At 43.2% G+C, this 26,532-nt stretch overlaps 1 protein-coding gene across 1 annotated transcript in view; it reads right to left on the bottom strand.

The window, feature by feature from the left end:
* Window positions 1–26,532, bottom strand: part of TRABD2B (TraB domain containing 2B) — a 288,315-nt gene that overhangs the window by 134,247 nt on the left and 127,536 nt on the right. The gene's annotated exons all lie outside the window — the stretch shown is intronic.

Below are 26,532 nucleotides of genomic sequence, written 5' to 3'. Positions count from 1 at the left end.
AATGCCCTTAAAGATAGTATTTTTAACCATGCATTACCAAAAAGGCTAATCAATTTCAAACTAATTGTCACAAATCTTTAAATATTTTGATAGACTGTGGGAATCATTTACACCAGTTACTGAACCACCAGGTCTGGGCTTTTTGCGTTCTGCTTTCCAAGAACCTTCCGAAGAAACTTTGATGGAAAGTAGATTAATAAATTGGAAGAACAGCAGTTCAGATAGTTTGTCACGAATTATATAGAGAAGCAAGCACACTTTTTCTAAATCAAAGTACTGTGCAGTGGCTGGAAATCCAGAGTTCTGAAAGATTATATTGATGTGTCATTTTTCATGAAAAGACTCCTGTGTCCCTCAGCCTCAGGTTGCACTACAGTTTCAGCTTCTCTCTTTTATAACAGCAGTGCCCTATCCATCTCAAAGAATAGAATCACATAATCATAGAATAACCATCATCTCAAAATCTGGGAGAAGTAACTCATGTTGAGTTCCAGCTGGCCCAGCCAGCCTGCAGTCTGTGCTGCATACTCCTACATACCTTCTTAATTTCAAGCAACTGAACCCACTTTAAGGAGTGAACCCCAAAGGAGTTTAAAATCAACAACCTGCATATGTGTTTGCAGGAGGGAAGTTCTTACTAGTTTTAAATTATGATTCTCGCTGAAGTTTATCTGAAGGAAAGGAAACAGTGAATTCTGGGAACCTCAGGCATACAATAAACATGATATAGTAATACTAACAACAATAACAACAACACCACTAATACTAATAGTAATGTAGTGCCCAGGGCATTTAAAGCCTCTTAAATACAAAGCTGTTACGTCCTAACTAAAATACACAATTTGTATTGAGGAAAAGCAAATGTTATGTTAAAATTGACTTTTAAAAAACATAAAGATGGCCTTTCAACTGAACCTGTTCTACCTCAATCCAGCAATCGGTTCCTTATTAAGTTCCAAGCCTAAAAGATTTCCTTGCCCAGATCTAAGGGTCTTTTCAGGCTTTTCTACAAAGAAATCGATCTTTCCCAGGCCCACGGCCTGAAGTCAACTATCTTCCTAACTTAGTTCTTCTCTAATTTAAAAAATCTGCAAGAAGTACAGTTTGAAAAATTTCTAACCTTTGAAAGGATTTGAGCTTTTTCTTTTTCCCCTAAGGGCCACAGCTCGAAGAGGAAATGGTTCATCCCAGGATTTCCTGGGGATTCGAAACATTTTGACTAATAAAACTAAAAGCTTAGAAAAACGTTGACAGGAAAACTGAGAGCGTAGCTTTTCCCAACATGGTTTTAGTGAAACCCTTCTCATTTTTTATTTTTTAAACAATGGATGTTGCTGGATTTTTAGAAACACACAGGCACACACATATAAAAAACACCAACAAACCCTGAGGATCAGACAGCGTGTATTTATGATAAAATATTAAGACAGTAAACAAATTCTTAATTTTACTCTCAAAGCCTTTTTTTTGTTTCCTTTTTGGTTTTCTTTTTTTGTTACTCTGGCTTCCTGGGGAAATCAGTGCTGTGCATTAATGCTCTGGGTCTGTCTGTCTTCTCCTAATAAATTTGGAACCTATTAGTTGATTTCAGTCACATTTGCAAGGAGTTAGAGGTCTTAAAGAAAAAAATGCCTATAGGTTCCTTGAAAATAAGTGCCAGGCTACAGAAAAGCTCACTATATGAGTTCACTTCTTATAAGACACCAAAGACTCCACCTGAGAAAGAATGATTTATTTGGAGTTTACAACAGTAGATGCACCTCATTCCAGATTGCATTAGTATCAGGACATTTCATGTCCCAGCTTTGGGACCCAGAGGTGATACTGGGCACCAGCTGAACTCCCACATGATTCTATGCTGCTCATTGCTGGGTTCCAACTACTGCCCAAAAAGCAACTCCAAAGGTTTTCTTTTAGGAGAGAAGTTAAAATTAGAAATTCAAACACTCGAATACGCTAAAGGAAAACTGTAACCACTTAAACAGATTTCTAGGGAAGTCTTGCTTAATCAAGCCATAACCACCATGGGGTTTGGTCAGCCTGCTCAAAACAAACTTAAAGAGAAGCAGGGTCCTGTCACAGTCGCCTGCTCATTGGCTGGATTTGTAGACCATTTCCTTCAGAGTCAGGTTAAAGCCATCTTAAAACCTGAATTTATTTTTCCTTGCTGTTCAGATAATGCCACAAAAACAACACTGCTTCCTTTCTTTCTCTCTATCTTAATATCAGTGACCCCACGACCTCCAGCCTAAACCTCTATCTGAGTTAAATCTCCCAGAGGTGCCTGAGATTACTGAACAACTGATGACTTCAAAATAAACACACTTAGGAGTGACTGCCTATACACAGTCCCACCTAATAAATATAGCAGACAGTATTTGTTCTGGGAAGCGATGGGAAGTTATGACTTTGGCTTTGGGAAAGTGCATTTTTATTCATGCAATTTACGGCCCTCGCACCCACATGCTTTGAAAACCTTTTATGCACGGCTGTCTCTGGCCCCTGCTTGTGACTGATCAACCAGGGACGACAGAAAGGGATTTTATCCCTTTTCATCCCAGGAGTGTCATTCTCCTGTGCAAAGCAGCAGCTCAACACACATATTTTGCTTGGATGTTTGGAGACACCAGCTCAGCCCTTAGGGCAGAGCTATGGATTCTGTTTTACTGCCTGAGAGTGTGTACTACCAATCCTTCATAGTGACAAGAACCACTGGTCCTGGCTTTTTAGAAGCTCTTTTGCACAGGCTATGGTCATCTCAAACATAAGGGGACTGGACCAGTCATTTTTGCCACAGGAAGGTCAGAGAGGATACAGCAGAGCTGGGACAGGGAAGAGCTCTTCCATCAGTGGTTTCAATTGAAGGATCCCCAGCAGGAGGGAGTTCTGCAGGAACCCCAAGTTTAATTTCTTGGTGAAAACCACTAGGCTATTTCTTATATTAGTGACAATTATCTTCTCCATCACCCAACACACCTGTACTCACTTTAACTTTGCTCTTTTGCCCCTGTATTTCAGGCCTCTAGTTGCAACTGAGAGTAGTCTTTCAAAGATGGAGCTGAAAATGGAGAGTGGGCTTTGCCACTCATGCAGCCTCCCTGCAGGCCTTGAACAGAGACCAAATGATCCCAGTGAAGACCATGGCTAACAGCTTGTTGGCTTACCTTGACACAGTGTTTCCACACACCTCCACCGCCCACCTCTAGATTACACAGCAAGGAGTCACACATGAATGGAGGCATGGGCCACAAAAGTCCACCTCACATATAAATCAACTTGGCTGTTTAAGGTATAAATGGACATTTAAGGTTTAAATTTAATTCATTTTATTTTTCTGTGAGATTTTAATGAAATTTGGCTTTTAGTCAAGTAAATTCAATCCACAGAAAAACATCTATAAAAGCAGTGTGTTCTCTATTTGAAAGTGAATAGATGTGTACCTGGACTAAGCTTGAGCATTTCCAACAGAAATCACATTCTTTATTGTATTTGACTTTGGGAGCAAAGCTACATAAAATACCCACTTGTTCCAAGGTATTCTCACAAACATTCATGTATTGTGTTTTACTGTGCTGCAAGTCTGCAACTTCAGACTGGACATTCAAAGGCTCCTGAAGGCCAGCAACATGTTAGTGCTCTATGTGACAACTGAAGAGGAGAAATCATGGCCTTTGTACAGGAGAAATTTCTCCTTATCCCTTTTTTTGTGCATTTTTCACTAGCTTAAGAGAATAAAAAAAGCCCAGAAAACAAAAACCACGTTAACTCTCATCAAATATAGCATCATGCCTGGTTTATGTCAGCTGCTTGTAAGGTCTTTTGGTCATAAGGTCCTGAATGGCATGAGAAAAGAAATAAAACCCTTTAGTTTTCTGAAAGATACTATTTAGTACAGGGATTCTTTGCCATGATCACCACTGAACATCATCAGCTCAAGGATGCAGTTGGCTGTATCTTTTCAGCTCAGCTTTTCAATACTTCTGCATAGTCAAGGGAGCTGACTTTGGTTGGTTATCCTGAACACTCACATGCTTTGTTGGAAGTCAATTTGTGACAAACGCTAAAGACAGCTCGACTCTGTGCCTATCACCTTGTCTAGGAGGCAATACTATGGATTTGTAACCAAGGTTGCCAGGTCTGCCTCGTCAATTTGTCTGACCAAGGTTCCAAATGATGTCACAATGGAAGAACTAAACTACAAGCATTGCATTCACAGGACTCCTGTAGCTGGAGTTACAGGATGACCTCTGGACAGAATCATGATTAATAACAGTATCACAAAACAAAGTCCTGCAATCTCATACTATGATGTCAGCTTTTAAGCAGGCAACTGTTGTTTTCCTTTGCTCTCTTTTTTGGACTCATGTCACCACAATGCAAATACTAAATAAGCATTATTGGGAGTGTTTGAGTGACTATATCCTATCAGTGCCCAAATTGTAATTACACAAAAGAAATGCCCACTCTCCCAAAAGTTTTCCTGAAAGTATTTGCTTTGTTCAAAACAAACTGAAACATAAGGATTGAGCTATATGATTCTTCAAGGGTTCTTCTTTTGTTGTTTGTTATTGTCCTTCTCTGTAATCCAATAGAAAATCAAATATAGAGTTTCAGGTCAAAATAATGACGGGATAAGGAAAAAAAAAGATGGGTTTCCCCTTCCTGTGAATCTCCTGTGCAGTTGCTAGAAATTAGTGAGCTGTGAAACTCACCTAATGAGGTCACCATCAGGAAATAGCTCTGAAAAAAACAGGTCCTAAGGGATCTACTAAAGGACTCCCCAGTGTCCAAATGAAATCCTGGATGCAACAGTACATTGTACAGCCGGGGCTGTGGGAGGAACACGCCCGACTTTGTTGTTGTTGTTCCTATAAAGGGACAGCTAAGGAAAGTGAAACTATTAACTCATCCACTGGAATTTCTGCTCACAAACCGTGCCCCCTGTTAAAGCTCCTCATAAAAGCCTTTCGGCTAGTTGGTTCCATATGTTCCTCAAACCCGCAGTTATTGCTTCTGAAAGGCAGGAGTAGTTAACAGTCTGTGGCTTGGCACTGACCAGGGAGACCTAAGGACCTCGCTTTTTCCCTCCTCCCTTTAAACTGCCAATTAACCAGTTTAATAAAACAGCTTGAATCTGACCAAGGTGCTTGGAGAAATCCCTAAGCACCACCTATCCTACTGGCTTAGCCATGATGGTGACACGCAGGCAGGGCCTGGTGCAGAGCAGTTGTGTTACTAATGTGCAGCTCTGGGACTAAGGTTGCTTTTCCTGATGCTGAGAAAGCTGTAGGGAGACTGAGGCTCCAGCCCTCAGCTCAGCATACCCAAAACTCCTGCTGAAGCTGACTTCCAACACCTTGACTTCAGCCTCCTGACTTTTTATGCAAAGTTCCCATGCTGAACTTTGCTGTTTTCTCTGTGTTTTGATCGAATCAAGGCATTCAAAAGCAACAGAAACAACTTCTAGACATAAAATACTGCAACCGGCATGAGAACTCCATTCCTTCAGCCCCAAGACCCCCCAAGCCAGAGAAGGACTCTCCTGGTTGATGACAGTTCTCACGCATTTCCTGGGCTGAGTCTACTACACTATTGCTTCTGCATCAAGTTTCTGGCTTCAGCAAGGTTGGGGCAGGCATATCATTAACTCCAAGACTGGAGAGCAGTTGTCTGGGTTTTTTGGGGGTTACTGGCTAGAATAGATGAGCTAGCTATAGTTCATGCTTTTAGATACAAATCTTCCCTTGCACAAGGCCATGAAGACAACAAACAAAGACCATGGAGTTAATTTCTGTCTTGAGAGCACTTTAGAAACACTGCACCATTTTCAGTTCATATACTATCACATCTACTTTAAATAGGGCAAAACACACCAAAACAAGGTCTTAAATATGTAAACTGCAGTCAATAGTAGCTGTACCACAGGCTCTATTGGAAGCAGAATAAGATCTGAAACCTTTTCTTCTAAATGTAGTGAACTCTATTATTTTCTAAAGGTCCAGATTAAGGTCCAGATTAATTAAGAAGAAAAGGAGGTAGGAAAAAAATGCAAATCATGGTAAAAGGATGTTTGAGCTTCAATGCCCTCATCAAACCATTGGTATGGTCTCTTTTGCCAATAACTCAGCATGATGTCCAACCATTAATGGTGTGATTGAGCAGTAACTGGAGGATAATTCTTTGATTTGGTCAATGCCCAAATTCAAGCTTAGGCAAATAAATTAAGAAATAACAGGAGGGAAGGATTTGCAACTTAATCAGAACTGAAACCCTTGAAGGGATGAAATTACCTCTATTTAATTTGCAGTAAGGCTTTTGTGGATTTTATGTGTGTGATTTACTCTTGCATAGGTCCAGTTTACCAGTTGTACTGAGTTCAGGTGCTTGATTTTGATGACTACCTACATAAAACCTAAATAAAAGGCTAAATAACCAAGAGAGTTACACCTGGATCAGTCTGATTGTGGCAAGTGTTTTTCTGGTTGAAGTGCAACAAGTTCCTGCAGTCAATGCCTTGCCCAGCAGTGAAGATGTGCAGGTCCAAGTGCTACCAGTTAGACTTCTGGACTGCAGTCTTAGATCTCATCAATAAAACAGTAAAGTCAATTCGTACCTCTGGCATGAGACTACACTCTTGCAGAGAGACTTTTTTTTTCTTATTAATAGCTGAACCAAGAGTGGTTCAGAAGAAAATGCCTTCTCCCTTGAGCTCACCCCAGCTATTCAGTTATAGGTCTTAGAGGTCTGTTAGCCTGCTAGACAACAAAATGTTATGTATGGAATGCCTACCAGTAACCTAAAAATCCCATATTGGTTTTTAATCAAGTCAGATATGATGGTGTAAATTACTTCCTTCTGCTTCTTTACATCCTTCATGTTAAAAGGATAACAGTTCTTCTAGGGCTGAGTAGCTGTCAGCTGGGTTTGGTTTTAAACAGACTCCTAAGAAAATATTGGAAAGACCAATTACAGTGACAAAAAGCTGGAGTGCCCAACTGATGTGAATGGACCCAGCTCCATAAAGAGAAAGGAGATGGACTGCATGACAGATTATGCCTGTCTAAAGCAGCACTGCTGGACCACATGAAATCCACATGTATAGAGGAAGGTAGAGACATTTCTCACCCGGACACAGCAGACAGTGGTTCAGCAAGACAAACTGAACATAGCCCTGCTGCCTATTTGGTGATGTTCTGAGCCTGGCTGCAAGTCCAGCTCCTGCATGCCCCTTGGCGTCTGTTCTCTTCTTTCCCATGCCAACACTCCAGCAAGCCTGGCTTGGTCTTCAGCTCTACTCAGTTACTCCTGTTCTATTGGTATCACCACTTACTAGTCAACAGCAAACCCCTATCTTCGGAAACCCTGCCTCAGTGTGAAGGAAATCCCTCCGTGTAACACAGGAGTTTTGCATGCACCAGAAGTTTAGGAGAAGGTTTGCAGAGAAGAGCAGGGCTCCAGGAGAGCTGCCACAGGGGCTGGAGCATATTGCTCCAAAGGTGTCACTGAAACAAGAACAGTCATCCCAGATAAGTCCAGCACTCCCTAAAAGCATCTAGTAACAGATACTTTGGGAAAGAATGTAAGAAATGAGGTGAGTGGGGGGCAAAAGCTTTTCCCAGATAACACTTCCCATCTTTTGGAAATCTGCCAGTTGAGGTGCTTGTGGTTGAAAATACCTCTTCCCCTGTCGCTCCTTCCCACTCCTCTCTCTGCTTCCTATGCCTTTCCCTCAAAATGATCACCGTGCTTGGTTGCTCCACTCTATTGAAGAGTAGCCAGCTGTCTGATCTACACACAGAGGAGGTCACAGCCTGCTACTTTGTTCTGCAATGGCATTCTCCAATTTGATGCCTGGCAGGACTCCTGAAGGGTAGTGCCCACACTTTCCTCTACCTTAAATGGCCACATTGTTCCTGCTTTCGTGATCGTCACCTTCAAAGCGGGCACATGAAATCCTTCCCAAGAACCTGAAACCCTGTTTGTGCTCATTTGTGCTCTTGACTTGCAAGTAAAATTGTTACTGGGCCCATCTGGGTCTTCACTGTAACAGTAGGAATGTGGGAACATGCCCCGAGCAGAGTGTTACCAGTTGGCCCCACTGATGAGTGAGCTGCAATGAAAGTGGCAACCTCACAGAAAAAAAAAAAGCAAAGCTCAAGGGGTTTTGGGGAACTCCCAGTTTTAGGCACCTAGCCTAACATACTGTTTGAAAAGTCTCGTTTCATGATATGCTAAACATCCACCCACTGAAAAATGCAACCTGTCCTGGGTATATTCAATTTGGGGGGGTTATTCATATTACTGCTTAATTTTGAACTGTTTCTTTTTAATTACCAGCTGAAGCTATATAGTAAAATGGACTAGCCCCACAGGCATGTTTTTCTTTCTATTATATTACAGTGAGGCAGCAGATTGACTCCTTCAGCCATCCCAGCTTAACACCTCACAATGCCAGCATGGCACCTTTCCAGACTGCTGCTCCTGCAGCAAAAATGGCTGAAGGGGACAAAGACGTATGTCCTGAATTGCCAACTCCCAGCCCCAGGAATCAGCACAAACATGTGCCAATTTCAACATACGTCAGCATGCTGGAGGGTAAGTGACAGCCCATCGGGAAAGGGAGCACTTTCCAGTGAGCCAGATGGAGCTACAACCTCTGGCCAAGGACAAACACTTTGGGGCAACAACTGTCTCAGTTTTCTAATCTCCATGTGAGCGTGACCGAGTTGGCAGATGTAGAAAAGGGAACATTTCCTCAGCCTGAAGGTGACTGTGTCCTCATGAGGTCAGCAGGGAAAGCAAAAAGCAAAAGAAAAATAGTCAAGATTTGGAGCAGCATGAGAAAAGGAAACCTTCAAGAGGAAGCAGCAGGGCACTGAACTCATCAGGGATAAAGATTTGCTTTGGGTTGGGTTTTTTTGGGCTTAGCATTATCTCAAGTTTCAATTAATTTTATTATGCAAGATGGATGTATCTAGCAACAGGACAAGGGGTAATGGGATGAAGCTGGAACACAAGAAGTTCCACTTAAACATAAGAAAAGGCTATTTTACAGTGAGAGCGAGGGAGCCCTGGCACAGGCTGCCCAGGGAAGTTGTGGAGGCTCCATCTCTGGAGGTTTCCAAACCCACTTAGACGTGTTCCTGTGTGACCTGATCTAGCTGGGACCTGCTTCTGCAAGGGAGCTGGACTAGATGGTCTCTAAAGTTCCCTTCCAGCCCCTACCATTCTATGATGCTATGATTCTATGCTCTTGCCATTCGGGAAAACTGTGAATATGCACGGAGTACCCCATGTCTGTTAATAAACATGGGGCTTGATCTTGCAGCCTGCTCCCTTCAAATCTTCCTCACCATGTCATTAGTCAGGACAGCTGCCAGCATGCCACCTCTACCAGCTGTTATGGGGCACAGCAATCCCCAGGTGGCCTCTCCGAGGCAACGCCTCTTGTGTCCTGGAAATTCATAGTTAAATTCTTAGGATCAGCTTCAGGGTTGTAATGCAGACCTTGTAAACCACATAATTTGGTGAGCAATGCCTCCAGACCCTCGTGCTTTGATGTGGCATCTCTGGGAGGTGAAGCCTGCACATGGAGCACATAGTGCACTGCACATCACACTGGCAGCCTGAGCAAAAGGTTTATTTCCTTAAAACCACCAGAGGAAAAAGGCCCAGCACAAATAGTATGACATCTGTGAATAAAGGTGCTGCGTTGGCCCAAGTGTTCCTGGCCACAAAATGAAGTGCTCACCCCAGTCCTCCCATTGACAGCAGGAGGGTTTTTGGGTGCACAAGCATCATGTGAGGGAACTGCCCATGATCAGGGCCACCTCCAGCAAAAAGCCAGGGCAAGCAGGCAGTGACATTGCAACCCTGGGTAACAATAGATGTCACAGAAATCCTACAGACTGCTGCTCAGAGGCATATTTAACAAAGCCTGAGAAAGAGCAACAACGGTGATCAATCATAAGTCAGTGGGAAGGCAAGCAGGCACTTTGCAGGATGGAGCTACATCACTGTGCTCCTCAAGGGCAGACTTTAAAGGCTGATCCTTTAAAATGCTCTCACCAGTCCTTACACTGAAGCTGATATGAGGATGTTTTAAGATAGAGCTGCAACTCTCTGCAGGCCCTTCGGCCAGCCAGCACTGCACTGGAGGAGCGGTGGCCACCGCTCTCATCCCCGAGTCCTCTGTCAAAGGGGACACAGAGGGAAAGCTACAGACAAAGCCAGGAGCTTAACAAGAAATGAGTTCAGCAACTCCTGCTTCAGTTGCCTTTCTGAGGGAGGCACAGCAAAAAGCAAATGTAGAGGCAGAGATGGCCAAGACAAAACAATTGTCGCTTTGGAGCTCAGAGTATGTGGGTAAGAGGATGAGGCATTAAACACCTATGCTGCTGCCCTTACGGCCTGGGGAGTGCTGTATACTCCCTGTATAGCATTGCAGTCTACAGGAGTTTTGCCTGGAAGGGCCAGGTTACATAAAAATTATTCAAAATTCAGTTAGCCAGGGAAAAAAAGGTGACTCATCCATCAAATCACAGCAGCTCGAATTTCTAATATCATCCACTTGTAGCCAAGCGCTTGCCTCCAAACTAAGTGGAGGCCAAGAATAATTACTTACCATTCACCTAGTTACTTACATCAATTATTCAGCAAATAAATTCAACTAATAAATAGCTCCAAGGCAACTGCAACCTATTCATGGTTAAGTTGCCAAGAGAGAAGAAATATATAAAATTAATTCTTTTTAACAAAGTACTCTGTTAGCTTTCAAGGTCAGAATGATAAATCCAGACACTTTATTTTCTACAACATCAGGCTTTCTCAATGTAATTCCATGTTTAATGAATTATGGGAGGTCATCTTTCAAGTGACAGCTATACTGGCTCTATTTTCTTTATCACTGGGACGAAAGATCATATTGCTTGGAACTTCTTTAAGTCTAGGCTAAATGGTCTCCAATGCAGTCAGAGAACACCTATGAAATCAGCTACTGGAGAGAATATGCTGCTAAGAAATCAAGAGGAATGTTCCTAGATCTCTGCTGTCCTGGCTATAGCCAAGAATTGGGTGTTGCTGCAATTGCCAAATTCTGAAGAAAGCACTTCATTGAAGCAGCACTTTAGTTTTCATGTTTCTTCTAACTAGGCAGAAAGGATCCAGAAGAATATTCGTTGCACAGTTGCAAATATTCCTGAAGGAAGGATATTTCCCCACATAAGTAAAAAAGACAAAATAACCAGTAATTGATACTATTTTCAGGCACCATTCCAGCCCATGTACATGAACAGCAAACACCTGACAGAGATAGGCCTCAGGTTCACCTTTTGCTCCTTTAGTCACATCTCCCCAATCCTTAGATGCACTCCTAGAAGTGAAGCTAAATAGTCCTTCCCTCTTCCCCTTTTATGCTTTGCCTGTTTAATGCTCATGCTCTGTAAAGACACCCACTTGTAAGCAAGCACACTCTACCATCCCCTGAAACACTCTAGAAATGTTCAGCAGGTTGTTCCCTCTACAGCTGTGCTTCCCTAGGACAATTCCCAGAAATCCTACAGCCATTGAAGGCATTGCACATGGGGACACAGTCCAGGCAAGTCCTAGGACCCCAAGGTGAAGAAAAGAAACTCCCCAAACTATCCGTCTTCGCTGTTGCCCTGGAATAATGTAGATGAAAAGCAGCCCTTTGCACAATCAGGACTATGGGGCTGGAGCTCAGCCCATTCTTCTGCCTCAGGACAGTATGGAAGACATCCAGTGAGGAATCCCAAAGCAGAGCACTGAGGATCGCTTCCAGCTTTGATTTAACTTCTTAAGCCTAGCTCCTAGGAGCAGGAGGTGTTCCAGAGCCAGTCTCAGCTGGTGCAATTTAGTATCGTTCTGATGATTTACATGGACTGAAATGCTGCCTGCACACCCTGGAGGAGGAGGAGAAGGGGATAGGAAATGACATCCTCCACCAACCTGTGGGGGATCAGCTCATTTTGAAGATAACATCTGTTCTGCATTTCTTCCCCTTTCATGATCTTTCTACCTTCTCTAAAGAAGGTAAGAAGGGGAGTAGGTTCAGGTGGTTTTATAGACAAAGTTCTTTATGGATGCAAGTTTGTCAGCTTACTTTTACCCAGCCATGCTTTGCTTATTTGACATGGAATTTTGCCCCATGTTTATATTTTGTACAAGGGCAGGTTTCTGGGGTTTTCTTTTGATACGTTTTTATTTTGTATTTTATATTATTGCCATCTGACTGTTACTCAAATTTTGAGACATAATTATCAATTTCTAAGAAATTCAGCTTGGATTTTTAATAGAAAATGCTCAGGACCGCTTAGAAATGAGATGCAGGTCTGGGATTATTCAGTAAATGAATCCAAAGCATGAATACATCTGAGAAAAATATCGGACAGTTACTACAGAGAGGTAAAAATTGAATAGATTGTAAAAGAAGTTACCTAGGAAACATTCTTTACTGAGCTCTGGTAACTAGAAGTTACTGGAATCAAAGCATTGGGATACAAACATTACTAAGACAGAGACTTCATGGAGTCTTTTTAAAACTGCAAATGACTACTTTTGTTTTCTGATGGGGTGACCTCTCCTTTTTGTTTTTAGGAAGCTAAATTATATCCTAGTTGCCTTATTTTCATCACATTTTGCTTTGGGCACAATTGACTTAGAGAAAAATCTCTGCTCTTTCTATGCCGATAGAAACTGAAAATAGATTAACCAAAAAGCAATAAACTATTCCCTCTGAATTACTAGCCCTAAAATGTCTTATTAGTGTCTACCCACACTAATTTGAAACTTAACAATGCTGGTGTGCTCCCAAGCTGTCAGCTAAAATAAGCTCATTCTTTTCCTTGCAGGCTGCATTTGCCAAAGATCTTTCTGCTTTCAAAACACACCCCCCTTCCACTAAATATATCAAGATTGCTCTCCTTTTCAGAATTTCCCACAGGTACATGGTGATGTTAAAGAGAGAGTAAAACTAGTATGGTCTTTTTCAAGTTACTATCATGGGAAAGCTTCATATACAAGAATGTCAAAGCAAAGTCAGTCAAGCCCTGTGCACAGTGCTGGTGGTAGATGGATTGCGTGCACGGGTCAGTTACTTGTAAAAATTACAGACCTAAGCCATTAAAGAGTCTTGAACAGAGAAGAAGGGCTCCTGATGCAAGAAGATAGTAGATCTGTGAAAGATCCACAAAATCTCTTTCAATTACAATGGGAGTTGCTCAAGAAAAGCAATTCCCATTGTCTTCTCTTTGGACTTGTAAGAGCATTAGGAAAGACAGAGCAGAAGTCTCTGTAGCATCATATGAAGTCACCAATCCATCTCTAGCCATCCTAAGGCATCTTTGCCAGTCTCCTCTCTACTTAATTCCTAAGTTTCAACATCTAAAAGTTTCCAGAGCGAGATTACAAGCCACCTATTCAGGACTAACTGGAGACCCCTTGCCTCAATTGGACTGCATGGCCAAGAAACTAATTCCCAACTGTCACTGGCATTTCTCAGAACTGGTCCTGCTGCCTACCATGCAGTCTTGGGCATAGTTTGAGCCTTTGTGTTCACAACTAAATGCTACCAGATGGATGCATCAGTTCAAAGGCTGGTGGAAACAATTAAGACTACAGGAAGCCACGTTTATCCTCCCACCTATAGCACTGAATTAATCACGGCTGATAAGGATCTAAACGGAGCAACAAGGTCTTGCCTTGTGTCCCACTCATGCCTCTGATTTATATCACTACCTGTCAAGAGATGGCAGAATATTGCCCAGTAGCTGCTGACTGTTTCTCTCCCACCCTCTCCCTCTCCTGGGGAGATAAATATAAGCCAGGACATTCCTGCTCTGCTCAGGATACCATGAAACCTAACCTCATGTTGACACAAGCATTAGGCCCCAGGACTGTATAACAGGTCACTGACAGAAAGATATAGGATAGAGCTTCCAAATCTGGCTGGCCACACACAGGCAGGCACTGGAGTACAAGTACTGCTGGCTCCCAGAGCTTGCATACCTGCGAAGGAGACTCGGTAGGTAGCTAATGGCCACTCAGAGGCACAGCACTCATCTCCCCCTACTCCAGTTGTGCCTTCAGGTAGGTTCAGTGGCTGATGCTGCTTGAGATTTTGATGGGTTCTGTATTATGTGTTTCCTTGCTAGGCTTCAAAAGTTGGATTTTGTTCCAAACAGGAAAAATCCAAGGAGCACTGAACAGCTATAGCCTTAAATTTGCTTATTAAAAGTATGATGAAAGGGGTGTCAAAGCTCATCCATACCAGATGGCTCGGAGAGTTTGAATGTCCAGATCTGAATTTGAGTATTTGTGGTCAAATGAGTTAAACCTTCAGTGCTCATCTGCCCATCAAAAGTCCAAAGTCAAAGGCCCAAAGGCGAGCCTCGGTTCTTTCTTTGGAAGCAGATCTCCTGAAGTCTGGTTCCTCCCTCTTCCAGCGACACACCAATGCCCACATTTCATGTCAGCCATGAAACAGGAATGGATCTGTTACCTTATGCTAAGCTTTTCTCCATCCGTGGGCGGCAAAGAAAAGACACACAAGGAGGCTTGAGTCAACACAAGGGTTAATTTAAGAATTGAGCCCTCTTAAAATAAAAGTTGTCACCGGCCAAAAAGAACAAGTAGCCATTGAAGAGAAAACTGTTGAGATTTATGGGCTCCATTCTAGAGACATAAACGGGGAGTCAATCATCATTTGAAGTTTATTTTTTTAATAAGAGCTCCTCAAACATTCCCTCCACTTTCCATTGCCAGAAACTTAAGCTTGTGGCTGTTAAAAAGTTAAAAATTAGGGGTTTCCTAAGTGGGAGCAGAATGCATGGTTGCTCTGTATGACCCCGGCTACTCTAACAGCTACTGCTGATTCCCAGGGGAAGCATCAGTGGCTTGTGAAATAGGCTCCTTTCTTTTCTTGTACAAATTATTCCTTTATATTTTTGAACTTCTGAACCTCTGGGCTTAATAACTCCACAAGAAAGAAGGAAAGTGATTGAGTGTTTATAACAACACGCATCTTTTTTGATTATCATTCCAGGCTGTGGCCCTTTCAGTTTAGTGAAGCCTTAGCCATAGCCACTCTGCAAAACCATTCAGAAATGGGGGGAGCAGCAGGATGGGTAGAAGAACTCCTCCTACATAGCAACTGTAGTCATTGGACATGTTGAAAAGATCCAAACCATTTAGTTTTACTGTCTTCCTTCCAATCCCCAAAACCTACCCACTTACTACCTGTTTGAGCTACAAGGAGTAACTGAAAGCTGCTCACCCTCATGTGCTCCAGTCTCGTTGCCTGCAGATGAGCTGCAACACATCAGAAACTGAGCCACAAAAAAATTGCAAAATGAAGCAATACAAAAACTTTATCAGCCCACACACACATGCAACAGAGAAAGAAACAAATGAAGGGCAAAATAATAGGAATAAGCAGACTTTGGCCCTTTTTTCTCCTTTCAGTTGTAAATGGAAACCAATGTGACACAGCTGCAACAGATGACAGATGATCTATTTATTTTCTCAAAAAGAGCTACAGTTCTTGGATTCCCCAGTACTTCCCAAAAGGCTTATATGGCTTTCAATTAAAAAAGGCTAACACTAGAAAATGTGTTTCACTCCACAGCAAATGGCAAGGCCAGGCTCAGGAAGTGCTCATCTTCCTCCAACAGTTGATTTAACACTTGTTAAACCACAGATTATTACATTCTAGGTCCTTTGCTGACCAGTACCATCATTTTGTTGATTAACATCATGCTAACTCATGATAATGACCTATTCATAATAGTAAACTTGGCAATTCATATTCTGAACTTGATCCCCAGCCAGGGCACAATCCTGTACCCTCTCAGGTCGGTTTTGCAGCACAACCCAGCCCTTTTAAAGGAGATTATGAGAAACCTCAAAAATCAGAAGAGCTTTTTAAGGACCTGGTCCATTTAACCCATCAGCACTCAGCATTTGTTTGAAGAGGCTACAGTAAGAAATGCCACCAGTTACTTTAGCAGAGCCTACCTCTCAGAGACACATCATTGGTGACTGTCATAAAGGAGCAATGAAGCCTGATTCACCAGAGCAGCTTCATGTCAATAAAACTCAATCCAGACCAATACTGGCTTGGCTGAAATGAAGATGTGCTAAATCAGAACTCAGCAACTGTGAGGTTTTCAAACATTTGTGTTTACATCCATTATTTACAGGGGATAGTTTACTGGTATATTCTAGCAGTAACTGTTTCAAGCTGATGGATTTGCACCAAGCTTCACCACTCCACTGATTCCACCATGGAAGTGCAGGGCTCCTACCTTCTTTGCCTAAATATTGCAAAAATTGACTGAAGGGATCACTTGAGAAGGATCAATTTTAACAGTTTCTTATGGGTGATGGAGATATTTCCTTCAGAGAGTCACATTTATTTAGACATCTTTCTCTTTAGTGGCAGTTCTTTAATGCAGCTTCAGAAATCCCAGAGGCCAGGCTAAATCCCTACTAAACTTACCTCATTAAATGAAGTCCACTGTGGCTGGAATGTGTAGATGTAAGATTCAAGTGGCAGCCACTGCCTGCCGCTATCCCAACCACTGGCATTTAAATTGAAGCCCATTCATTACATGCTTATGGTCAGATCTAACCCTAAATGAGTCTCTCCAACTTCATTCTAAAATATTTCTTCTGAGTTAGTACGTCAAGATGGAAAATAAAGATCCGAACCCTAAACCCAAAACAAGAAACACAACACATCCACAAATGGCTTAGCTGGAGGGTCTTGGGCTAGTGTTCACATTTGTATGGGATACATAAAGGATCCCTCTCATTCCCATCAGTGGGCATTTATCCTGCAGGCTGTACGAAGCTGTTAGTACGAGCTGTCAAAAATGTGATGTGAACTACAAGCTCCACTAGCTAAAGAAGGTTTAGAGAGAAAAAAAAGATTAAATACTCCTGACTTTAGTTTGATCTTCGTATCTTCTGAAGTGGATGATTTCCATTCTATTTCTTCAACCTTAAAAATAAAGAGTATAAGACATTGGAAGCCTGAAGGGACAAGAATGTGTTCATCCCTGTGTTAGTTTTGCAGCCTTCACATTCAAGGCTACTGAATTTATTGCCTGTTCTTATAACAGGTGATGGACAGGACACAGGTCTCTAAACAATAATTCCTACAAGTCCTGCAAAAAAGATGACGAGGCAAAGATGACATGAAGGGAAGGCTGAGCAGTAAACTCAGCCCTCAGGAATCCATGTAGGCCTTCATCCTAGAGACACAAGCCCTGACGGGACCATGCTTCTCCTGCTCTACTCTGCATAGGCAAAGTGTTCGGGCTTCACAGCTGGGGCAGAGTTTGAAGCATGTTTAGGCAGGCTGCTAGCAGGTGGTACATTTTGTGTAAACACTCCACACATAATAACACAACCAGATCCTGACATGCAACAGAGCTCGACACTGCACAGATGGCACAAAGCTGCAGTAGGTGCTGAGGACTCGTGGTAAAGGCTGTAAAAATCCCAGTGAACTTCAGGACACTGAATGCCAGAGGATTACAGACTGAGCTTATAAAAACTAATTACCTCAGCTCAACCACCCACACAATTTTTCTGCTGTTCCATCCCTAATTCATCCAAGAGCTCTGCCAATGTATCTCAGTATTGACTTGCAATGAAGCTAGGAAAAAAAGGTTTGTGCCCAGTGGTAAAGACATTAACTTGTGCTCAGATGTGGGTTTGCTTTCCTGATGTGGGTTTGGATACATTCCCTTTGCTAAGAGGAGACACAATGGGTTTCCTTCTTGTGAAGGGGTGACAGGAAGACAGAGATGAGTCACTTGGTACAGCCTCATGAGCCCATGTCCTAAAGGACTCTGATGCACTGAGATGGGAAGAGCCAGTGGTGGAGAGGAGCTGTCTTCAATCAGCATGTTATTTTTTGCCACGGCATTGCTGCTTTCCAGGCTAAAGCCTCAGACACTGCACAGTAATAGGCCATCAAATGGTGGACATCTCATTTCTTCTGAGTACCTTTCCACATTCAAGTTGAGTGAGAAAACTTCCTTTTAGCAAGTATTTCATAGAATCATAGAATGGTAGGAGTTGGTAGGGACTTTTAGAGATCATCTAGTCCACCCTCCTGCAGAGGCAGGTTCACCTAGCTCAGGTTGCATAGGAATGTGTCCAGGCGGGTCTTGTTCCACTGTTCCCTCATCCTCACAGTGAAATAGTTTTTTCTTATGTTTAAGTGGAACTTTTTGTGTTCCAGCTTCATCCCATTACCCTTTGTCCTGTTGCTAGCTACAATAGAAAAAAGGGATGTCTTTGAATCACTTTTCCTCTTCACGTCCCATTAAAACAATGTGAAAGTCACAGCCACCATTTCTCAACTAGTGGCACTAGGAAAGAACATAAGAGAAAAAAAATCCCAACACAGAAAAACACAAGTGGTTCGTTTCTCATGATAGAAATTGTTTGGGTTTGTTTTTTAAATTGAGTGGGCAAGAATCCACAAAAATGGGCCAGTGAAATAGGAAACTTCTGCAATTTGGTGCAATTTCTCTTAAAGTATATGGAAAGCCTAAGACTGAATTCTATGGATCTTGTACCAGGCCCACACAGTGAGACTTCAGCACTTTCCAGGTTAGAACAGAAGGTCTACAAAACCACCTTCCCATAGCACATATGAGGTTTCAGTTTCAGAGACGTGATTGAGAAGGTTTTAAACAATGTTTAAATTGCCATCCTAAAGCACAAATGAAAAGACGTTCAAACAATTCAAAGTGAAAAAGTCAGCAAAGTTGCTGAATCAGCTATTTATATGCCTCTCCTGTGCACTCCAGACCAGATTTGTATGTCAGTTGTGTCCATAAAACCAAACTCTGTTTCCTACAGCCCTGCTGAAGTCCAAGGGTCACACTTGCAACAGAAATCTAGATCCTCCATTTATTTTCAATATTGCTTTCTCTCCAGGGTTCGTGTTCCCCTAGACTTTGTCTTTTTCCAGCTCCCTTTGGGCAACTAAAATACAAACTTCATTTCTGTGTCTCAAGGCCACCTCCTGTCTCTGGAGGCCTTGTTCACAGACTGCTCTCATTCTTTCAGACCTCACATCTGTGTAAGTTTTTATTCCTCTTCTTCTGTGTTGGCTTTGTGGGCTGTGACTGAACGTGTGAAGAGATTGACCCATAGACTGTGTAACATTGATTTCTGTCTCTTTGGGTGGGATTTTTTTGAGGAGCACTCAGAGTTCACTTCCCAGGGAGCTGAAGTCATTGAGAGTTTGGTTGAGAAGCAGCTGTGGAGTAAGACCACCAGAGATATATTTGGGACACTCAACTCATCCTGTTTCTCAGTTCTTCAGACAGTTTGAAAAACTTTTGAAAAATAGTTGAAAAACTACTTTCCTGTGGGGTGAGGGAGCCCTGGCCCAGGCTGCCCAGGGAGGGTGTGGAGGCTCCTTCTCTGGAGGTTTCCAAACCCGCTTGGACACGTTCCTGTGTGACCTGATGGAGGGGAACCTGCTTTAGCAGGGGCTTGGACTGGGTGAGCTCTAGAGGTCCCTTCCAACCCCCATCATTCTGTGATTCTGTGTGACAAGCTTGTATAAAAGACACTACCAAAAAAACCCAACCCACACAAACCCCACAACCAGATGGGATTGTCACTACCATCACTCCTGAACAGCAAAAAGATAAAACTTTGAAAGGAACTTCAACAAAACTCGTTAGCAGCTTTGCCATTTTCCTACTTTCAAAGTCAACTCTACAAAAGTCTCCACCCCCAGGCTTTCCAATACCACAAGACACCTCGTAACTCCTTAGTTTCAACCTATATCATTGCTTTAACCCTGGCTGTTATTAGAGCCACGGTGTCTGGCTACAAACAGCACAGTATTAAACAACACAGCACTGGTGCTTTTGAAACTCTCCTTCCCTCCCCTCCACCTCCTGTTCCTTCCAAGTGCCACTTCTACTTGACCTCATGGCAGCAGCGCATGGCTGGGTGAGCACACTCTGTCATGCAGCACAGGGAGACCAGCTCCAGCCTGCCCTACACACCGGGGTTTTCCTGACTTCCTGACACTTTTGATCTGATGATTTTGTAGTGGTCTTGTAAAAGGGAATTAGTCATGCCTGGAGGGTCAAGGTTGTCAGACCTCATGCTGAAGTGCACATGTATTCCTGAAAGGAAAACTAACAAACGTGGATTCTGTGCCAGGCCAGGAGAAGAAGAAGATATCAACAAATTGTCAGGAAACAGTTTCTGTGACTTTCCAGCCCAGCAAGGACCAGACAGCACAGCTGCTGGAAGAAGGGGAAAGGAAGGGAAAAAGGGAGAAATTGGAAAGGGAAAGAAGAAAAAAGGAAAAAAGAAAAAAGGAAAAAAACAAAGGAAGAAAGAAAGGAGGAAAGGAGGAAAGAAGGAAAGAAGGAAAGAAGGAAAGAAGGAAAGAAGGAAAGAAGGAAAGAAGGAAAGAAGGAAGAAAGAGAAAGAAAAGTAAGGAAGGAAGGAAGGAAAAGGCTCTATCACTACTCAGTGTATTGAATAATGTCAAGGAAAGAAGTCTTGCTTTGGCTCTGACAATCACGTACTGGCTACTCACTCAGAATCCTTTACTAATGAGGAAGGATTTAAAAGCACTGCAAGACTTGATGAGCTCAGACAGCCTGGATAATATAATCCTCTGGCCTTACAATAATGCTCTTAGTACAAAATACATTGACAGATGATAGGAGCGAACATGAAAATACAGCTGACAAAGTAACAATAGAATTGGTGCAAGTCAGCCTAGGTCAGCTGACAACAATCAAAAGACTCAATGCCAACAATTTTTTGTAGCACATAGTTCAACTTCACAATCTGTACTCAAGTGTGTAAATTCTGCCCCTGTGAGTTGCACCAGCTCACACTGACTACTGTGTGAAAAGGGTTTCTTGTAACGTGTGAGATGGAGGAGGCCCTGGTGGAAGCTTTTAAAAAAATCAAAGTCTGAATTGGCTAAATTGACAAGTAGTGTGGCCCGACAGGAATGGATCAGGGGAGAGGTGGGGCCTGATATAAACATTATATGCATTTTGGGAGGTTTATTTTGGCTTAGCACAAGGCTAGTCCCATTGACTGAACGTCTGCTGGATCCACAATAAGCACCAAGGTGCAACAGGGGTAAGACTCAGGGATATATTTCAAAAGCAAGTTCCTAATCCAAACTAAATGCTGATGTGGACAACCCCAAATTTATTTCCACGTGGAGACTAGCTGAAGTCCTGCTATGGTTTACAAGCATTTGGGGGTGGGATGGGGTAGGAAAGAGTCTCATGTGCTAAGAACACAAACCACAGTTGCAGATCCTGTGATGCAGCAAGTCAGTGTCTCAGATAAAGTGTAAACAGCTGTCGATGTACCAGCCCTTCGCTTGCCACAACTGCACTGGAGGTAACTTGGCTTCATCATCATGTAAGAACCCTCATTGCAGCCTGTTAGGGAACTCTGCAGGCAAGCAGAAACTTACTGAGTTCCCAAAGGTCCCATATACCTGAACTCCTAGATGTTACTTTTAGGTGGGTTGCCAGTGCTGAAGGGAAAGATTAATATAAGAGATCCTGACCTTGCAATAAACACTCAGCAATATATCATCCTGTTAAGACTTAAACCTATACTGGTTTATCTGCTGAACCACCACATCTCATCAGTCCCCTCTGAGTGAGAAGATCAAGTTTGATCATGACAGAAGACAGGAGGAGGTCTTCCAGATGGATTCCAATTATTCACTTGTGGACAGCAAGTTGGAGAAACTGATGAAACTGGAGACTTGTTCCAGCCAGAGATTTTTCTCCAGCCTTTGGGGAGGACTGCTATGCCTTCCCTGTACAAATGGTGTGGCCAGGGCTGCCCTGCCCTACAGCCCCTGGGAAATGCTAACAGGACAAGAGCTCTTATGTAGTAAAAATACAGAACAAAATCAACGTTGCAGATGCTCAAGCTGTCAGGCATTGTCTCTTTGTGGTGCTTGACCTTCACTATGAGTGTTTCTGCCCAGTAATCTAGCTGGCTCTGCTGGGAAGACCTTGAGGGTCTTCAATGGCTGGTGCTCAGTGCATTACTATGGACTGCATGCATGAGACTATTGGAATGAGCAAACTTCAGCTGTTTGCACCCTTTTAGTGACAATATGAGGATGAAAAGATCATCTGGGGTTGCTTCTGAGAGATGAGAGATGTGCTTTAACCCATTTACCCAGAATCACATAGGAAGTCTGTGGTAGACCATAACTCCTTCTTTTCATGGTACAGCAAACTACAATGTCAATGTATGTGACTATTTACCGTTTGTTTTCCTTGTGCAGGAGGATCTATCAGCTTAATGCTGGGAAGGAGTGACACTTCACTGTGAGAGATACTGTATATTAGCTATATAATGGCAGGATGAGGCCAGTCCTGAACAGAAAGGGTTTTGAAAGAGGAGACAAAGCTATGCAGTGCCTTGATGCTTCTGTGATAACAGCAGAGTACTCAGCTGTCTGAGGTTGCTTTGAATGTCTTTCCAGTCATGAACCAACCAACGAGCTGTCAGAAAAAAAGATGTGTTGTCCTGATAGAAATCCCAGTCCTCTGACCCTTGCTTTCATGTTGATATGAATCCATAAAGTTGAAAGAGCAAAATGTTCCACTTACAGGTGTGACAAAACAGAGAACATCACTTTCTCTGGTGGAAATAAAAAGGACAAACTCCGAATGGTCTCCTGACAGCTCTCACACAGATCTGCCCTAGAGAAGCAGCATCTCTGTGTTTCCTAGGGTATTACTTTTACCCTGGAAAAAGCTCAGTCTGATTAAAATCAGCCCCAACAAGCAGACCCCAAGACACTGAGAGGGCCCGAGGTATGCATAGGACACTCACCATCAGAATAATAACTTGTTTTACCTGCTACACCAAAAAGCACCCACCTGCCATGCTGAGAAGCCACACTCCCCTCTGCTCACAATCAGACTGAAAGGCCTCCTTGAGCCAAGCAATAATCCCAAGCAGAGAGATCTTAAAAGCAAGAGGGCCCACCTGTGCCTATAAACTATATTGAGGCAAAGTTTCTCATGCTTATCAGTGGTGATAGTCAGAAGTGCAAGCGAGGGCCCTGAATGGCACAAGTGTTCCTGCTTAGGTCACAAAGACATCATTTCCCTGAATTTTATTTTATTTATAGGTATGCTTTTATTTTAATAGCCTGTTTTTAAGACTGTAGGCTGAGATGGCCTTTCTTCCCCAGGGGTCTCACTAAAAGCCAAACTGCACCCGACTCACCAGTGTAACTTAAAAAATTAAGCAGTGGTTAGGGACAAGCCACCTCATTCTTTCCAGCACTGGAATCTTTGTGCATATGAATTTTGGATACTGCTGCAAAAGTGGCACATTACAAATTAGCAACAGTTTAGTTTATTAGTCCCCAAGTGGATTTATTTATGACACAGAAAATATTGCTATAGGTTCCCTGAGACCAGGAGTGCGACGTCACTGAAATTAAAAGGGATTTCATGTGGAAGGCTGTGCCAAAATGGACTCACTCCTATTGTGCTTTCAAAACATGTGGTATTGTTTTACCATATACTTCTTCAGCTTGATGCCTTCACATCTTACAAAGATCTCTGGTTGCAACAGCTGATGGTGGATTCTGATGAAGTTACTGCCACGGGCACAGAGGGGGCCAAATATAATGTGAGGGCTCTTCAGCCTTCCTTTCATTTCTCCAGGTAACTGGCCAACACTTGCTTAAGATTTTCAAACAAAAACATGGTGCCACCCACTTGATTTCTCACCTGAGACCTCCATCCTTACAGAGACATCAGCACTGTCAGCTATTCACAGCTGGGACTCAGGACTTCAGGTGTTCCTAACTGCTAAGAGATAATAGGGTCATGTAGGTTTGTTACTGGAGAGGCAGACAGAGATAGGTTTCCATTGAAGGATTTAACATAAGTAACATCTCAGCTGCAGTAGTTCATTCCCTCTTGATAGAGCAATGAAGAAAAATTCCTTCCCTTTTACAGATGGGGAAACTGAGGCACACAATTCTGAACACGCAGCCCTATTCATTGCATCAAGGAATCTCTGGTTAAGCAGTAAATTCAGACTCTTAACAAAGTCTAGTTTCCCTGAGTTTTCTAAATGAGGGAGCAGCCAGATTCTGCTACTGTTTTCCACAACACTACAACGAGCAATCGCAACATCCAAGAGTCAGAACAGGGTCCTTCACCATCTCAAAACATGCAACCACATCTGGACAGTCAAGAGCCCCTCAAGCAGATTAACCTCCAAGCACAGCCTCTGAGTGTTGCAGAGAGGAAAGGGGACCCAAGGAGCTTCATCCCCTTTTGTTCCCACACTGCCAAGCAGCAGCTTGTCATGAACGCTACTCTTTTCTATCAGTTAGATCAGCCAGCCCCATGCTTGCCCTGAAAGAAATAAGCCAATACAAGAACTTTCAGTAGCTGGTGCGATTTGATGGTGTACCTGATTTTGAAAGAGTTGGCAAAGAATGACCTGTGAATGCAATATCTTTGTGCCTGGGATACAAAATAACCGCTGCAGGTTTGACACGTAACAACTCTTTATTTTAATGTCTTCCCTCTCAGCTGCTATATGAGAGGTTATACTGATTGTAAGCCACTGCTGTTTATCCCAGCTGTGGCTTGGCCCTTCGGCCACACAGGTGTCACTGTCTGACAGAAGGAAAATCTGCGGCACGGCAGAGCTCAGGGACCCTTCCAAGGCCACACACCGAGCAAACGGCAGCGCCAGGACTAGAAATGAGGAATCCCGAGCGCCCGACCACAAACACAATCCGCCGAGACCACAGCCGCCTGCCGCAGCCAATGCCCACTCTCACGGGCTGTAATGAAATAAGTACAAAAGCAGAGTTTGGTTTTAGCGCTGGCTGGCCTCGCTGGACCGGCTCCCGGCTCGGGAGGGAGCGGAGAGGACATCAGTGCCTGTGTGGGATGGAGGGAAGGTACCATCCCTGGCTGACAGCAGCCACACACCCACGGCTGCCTGTGCAGACCGAGCCCATGCCACGAGCCTGTGTGTGGACTCGGTGGCAAGAGAAACAGAGGGATGGGTTAAGATGAGAGACCATCAAGATTTGGGTCCCTCTGTAGGCTTTCCTGCAGGGGTGATACATGTCTGTGGCTGGCTGGTGTGAATTCCCATTGCTGAAAATATTTTGGGGCTGCCCAACTGTGTCCCTGTCCCTGGCTTCCCATCAAGGAGGGAGAAGATGCTGAGCAGAATGGGAAGGTGGAGGTTGTACTCCTGCCCTCTTCCTCTCTCCTCAGTGAGGGTGAAGCTGATGTCAATCTGGCTTTCTCCCGATGAAACAAAATCCTCCTCAGGCCTCCCTCACCCACTGAAGAACTGCAGAAGAATTAAGGGAAAAATTACTTTACTGGCAGCAAGTGGCTTGCACTGTGTGCCAGGGCTTGGGCTGTAGAGCACGGCTTGGTTCATCTCCATGGACAGATTTCAGGGACAAGGCCTGGATCTCCATCACAAGACATTACTCACAAGATTTCAGGCCAAGTTGTGGCAAAGTTCACCCAACCTGTCACCTTCTGCCTGGGACAGCAGACAACAAGACTTCATCCTCATCCTCTCCCACATGAGTCCACTGGACACGCTGAATTCAACAGAGTTGCCGCACTACAGTAGGTCCTCACCATCAATCTCCTTTGGTTTTGAAAGAACCTTTGGCATTACTGAGTACATCTGTTTCTAGAACCAAAGGCCAAGACACTGATTGCCAAATTGCTAATTTTAATTACTACCTGACATGTAGAAAACAAAATCATCTGTATGTGCCATTACCACAAGGAGATGAAAAAAACGTTATCAAAACTAACCAACAAAACTGAGAAGGCTGCATTGGAAGAGAAGTCAAACCCCCTTCTTAACAAAACAGTTTCTGTGGCATTACTCCCTTCCTGTGTTTGTGTTTCCCTTTTTCCTAAGGGCTATAAAATTTAGTATACTAGGCCTTGTGGGCTGCTTTATGGAGCAAACAGTTGGGTTTGCTGCAAGAATTTGGCTTTAAAAGGGTACTTCATTCTGATGGCTATCTGGCTACTCTAAGTAGTTTGACACTCATAATTTATTTATCTCTTTCTTCCCAGAACACATGAAGGTCAAAAGCAGAAAGCATAATTCCTCTAAAAATTTGTGCCTGAACACGCAGTTCTCTCTGTTGAAACATGAAAGTAAAGTTCTGCAACCTTCAGCACCTGCCAAGGAACATCAACTCTTGGCCTTTTACCGAATTGTTTTGAACTAACACTCTCTGTCTCTCCCTCACCTCTATATCCCGACTTCTTCATTGATTCAAAAATTGGAAGCTAGCCTCTTTTTTTTTCTAGCTCTTCCTCAGCTAAGAAATTTCTCATCTGAAAACCCAGTGTCCTGTTTTGCCTCTCTGAAGTGGGGAGATTCACACACCCTGTAAAAATCAGAAATATCTTGCAGTCAGATAAATGACGTGTCATT

The sequence above is a fragment of the Colius striatus genome, chromosome 10 (genome assembly GCF_028858725.1).
Source record: "Colius striatus isolate bColStr4 chromosome 10, bColStr4.1.hap1, whole genome shotgun sequence".
NCBI lineage: Eukaryota > Metazoa > Chordata > Aves > Coliiformes > Coliidae > Colius > Colius striatus.
Note: the sequence above shows the minus strand (reverse complement) of the source record. Positions and strands in the feature narration are given on the sequence as shown.